Source organism: Metopolophium dirhodum, chromosome 8, assembly GCF_019925205.1.
Source record: "Metopolophium dirhodum isolate CAU chromosome 8, ASM1992520v1, whole genome shotgun sequence".
NCBI classification, from domain to species: domain Eukaryota; kingdom Metazoa; phylum Arthropoda; class Insecta; order Hemiptera; family Aphididae; genus Metopolophium; species Metopolophium dirhodum.
Window position 1 is genome coordinate 35,820,089 of NC_083567.1, and position 3,783 is coordinate 35,823,871.

Genomic DNA, 3,783 nt, shown 5'->3' on the forward strand with positions numbered 1-3,783 from the left:
AAATTTCCCATGCTCTATTAATATTTAAAAATGCTTAAATGGCATTTAACGCTATTAAAAATATTTATTTCGTTAGTAAAAACAAAAAAATTAAAATTAACATATATCTATTATTCTTTCTTTCTACTTTTTTGAAGTTTGCCTCTAAACAAAACAAACATTTTATTTATATATGATGCACAGCGACGCGAAAGAGTCATTAGGTTTGATTACTAATATTATTATTGTTACATTTGATTTACCTTGATACAATTTGATGATATTTACAAACACATGTGAAAATGTATATTTTTCAGCGTTAATTGGGTGACAGCTGATGTAGACTACCTATTCATTCCGACCATTGTTACACTACTCACGAAACGGAACTGAACATTATAAAAAACTCGTTACAAATTATGTGAAAAATAATCATACGTATATAATTGTCATGACTCACCGCAACGCTAAGTATCGGTAAATACTTTAAAATGAAATTACCGGAAGGAAAGTGTTAATTTACTAGTGTCAAAAATCAGTCCTAACAAAACCAGTTATTTTTTAAACGTTTTACTACTAGTATAGCACAATTATTATCGACCCTTGAAAGTAGACCATCGGTTAATATTTAATTAAATTATGAAAAAAAAAATGTAAGTTATTATTTTTAAAGATTCCTATTTTCTGAACAATTTACTTCATATCAAAAATTATAAAACTGTATAACGAATATTTATTAAAATTTCTGGTAGCTCTGTTGTTGGGGGATAGGGAGGAATATCAAAAAATTGTCTACAAAAAAAAAGCCACCTTCCGTTATTATCATTTTAATGTACCTATTTTATATCAAATTTTAGTCAATATTATTATGTTATTGTAATTAGCAACTCTATATTTTAGTCTATATTTAGTCAACATTTCACCGAAAATTACTCACCGACTAAATTCTAAAATTCTTGAGATTTTTTTGTACCTTCTACAAAATATGTCCTGTGAAGTTACAAACTTTTTTTTTTCAAATGACAACCCCCTTTCTGCTGTAAATTGTTTAGTGGGATATTCTTAATAAACATGTTGACGTATCAAAATCAAAATTTGAATGAGTAGTTTTCGATTTATTTAATTTCGTGCACCTATTGAGAATGATATGTAGATCCACGATTATGGATTTGGATGATTAGGGGACTATTGTAATTTGAAAAATTTAGTAATTTATATATTAACCTATCAATATAATTAATTTATAAACATGGTCCAACTACAGCAAATACTGGATCCAATATTACACCTATTTTATAACTTAAAATATTACCATATTTTTGTAAAACTATTTCTTATAACAGTTATAACTATTATCCTTAGTATAAATAATTGAATAACTAAGAAACCACTCGTTCGAATTTTGAATTAGTAACTGGTGTAATTAATTACTGGTACATTAAAAAAAAAAAATTATCCACTAAATAATTTACAAGTTAAAAAGGGAGGTTCTCATTTGAAAAACAGAAGTTTGTATCACCACAGAACATTCCTTATAATAAGGAGCAAAAAAATCTTGAGAATTACAAAATGGTCTTTAAATATATTTAAAATTTCCAAAAATCAGAATTCTAATATATTCATTAATAAATTAAAAAATGGAAGGTGAGCCTGCCTAGACCTAATCGAAACTCAGATACGTCGATGCTCTATTAGTATTGTAAATTAAAAAAAATATGTAGTCGCAGTTTCTTTGATAGCCCGCAAGTGCCAAGTCGTTAACTATTTCAACTTCATCACTGCCTTGGTGTAATAATTATATACACATATTCTGTAAATTATTATATTACTGCAACATTGAAGGTACAGAGGGAAACGTTTTTGTCAAGACTAAAGAGGAATATAAATTGTACGTTGGTCGTTGGACTCTGTATATATAAATATAGTTATATATATATATTATATATATCATATTCTATAATTTATATAGGTACAGATAGTATGCATGGCAGTTATTATTAGTATGGACGATAAATAAATATGAAAAAAAAAGTATATAAGAACAGAAATATAAACCGTATAACAGTTGTATTAATGGGCGTTGATTTATGACTTTAGGGGAGTTAGAGTTATTTATTTTTAAATAAAGCTTAACATTTAAATACGTTATTATATGTTTATTATCTTTATCACAAGTATTATTATTGACTACCACCCTTATCCCTCCGCTATAGGTACATTTACAAATGTAAATTTTTGACAAATTTCGAGATTAATAAAAAAAATTTTCCAAGAAGATAATATTTGTTGCAACTTGCAAGTTATAAGTTATATCGAATTACAAACCAATATGGCAATATATGCCAGGCCATATAATAAAATGGTGTTCATAAATATATCTCTTGTCCTTGTGAAATACACAGATTGATATCGAAGTATTTTCAACCCATTTTTTACGTTTAAACCATGCAATAATTCTGATTTTTGGAACGCTTAAAGTGTCGAGAGACCATTAAAGCAATTTTTATTCGAATTTAAGGACTTGGAGGGTCATGCAATTACTTTATTAAGGTTTTATTTGGATCACACACTACATTACGTGTACAGATATATAACTACTATAATAAATTATAAATAACGGTGGTATGGAGGCGTCTTAGTAGGAGAAACCTGTGAATATAATACATATATACATGCTTGCGAGTTGTGACTGATGTGCATTTTACCTTGATGCACCGCTCTCGGGGTAATTCTCAGGAAACCGGCAAAGCGTTTCATCCGAGTGGAATTATGGGGCTCGTGAATATACAATTTATTATTAAAGACTCGTTTCACCGAAAATGTAATTACCAAGTTTTGATTAAAATTTGGTTATACCTATTATAACTTATAATTTTCTATGGCTACACGTTTATTTATTTTTAAATATAATGACATACAGCTTGCTTATAATATTAAGTACAATATAAATTACAATACACAATCCTTGATATTTGTATATTTTAAATGCATACCTATAATAATATAAACTTTGATATGTGTAATATTAATGTATTATCTGTGTATATAAAAGTTATATGTACGTTTGTGAAACTGTCTAGATTTAATTTTTAAAAATGTGGGTATGTGGATGTCGCTCTGCTGTACAGTAGGTTACAAGTGGGTCACTGTAATGGATGGTGTTAAATTTGAATTCAATGATATAATATCATTGCATAAGAAAAACGATTCTGAGCAAAAACGGTCAGTCAGCCTATGATATTACCAAGTATATTTGATGATATTACTGTGAATAAAGTAATTTATATATAACCTATTTATGTGGAGCCTTGTTTTCAATTTTCAATTCTTAGCTATAAAAGTTGAACATTTTATAAATTTTTAACTACAAAATAATTATTAAATTTGAAATTTGAAAAATTTTGTCGAAATTCGAATTTTAAATCCTTAAAAAAAAAATGTTGCTTATGTATTTTAATATTTTTCAACTACTATTGTAAAAATATATCAGTAGCCTTGCATTACATTTTCACGCTTTTTTACCAAACAAATAAAATTTTATTAATATTCATAGAAAAAAAACTAAAAAAATTAAAATTTCAAATGGTCCGTAAAATGCTCAAAAAGAGTTAGGTAAGGTAGACAAACTTATGAATAATCTTGTATTACATTTTCAAACCTTAGATTTAAAAAGAAAATTTTTACGAATTCTTAACTCAAAATAATTTGCTAATTTTCGTTATTTTTCCATATTTTGTCAATTTTTAAACTTTAAATGGTTATGAAAATACTGTGACCAAGGATTTTTAATTTTTTTCAAATGTC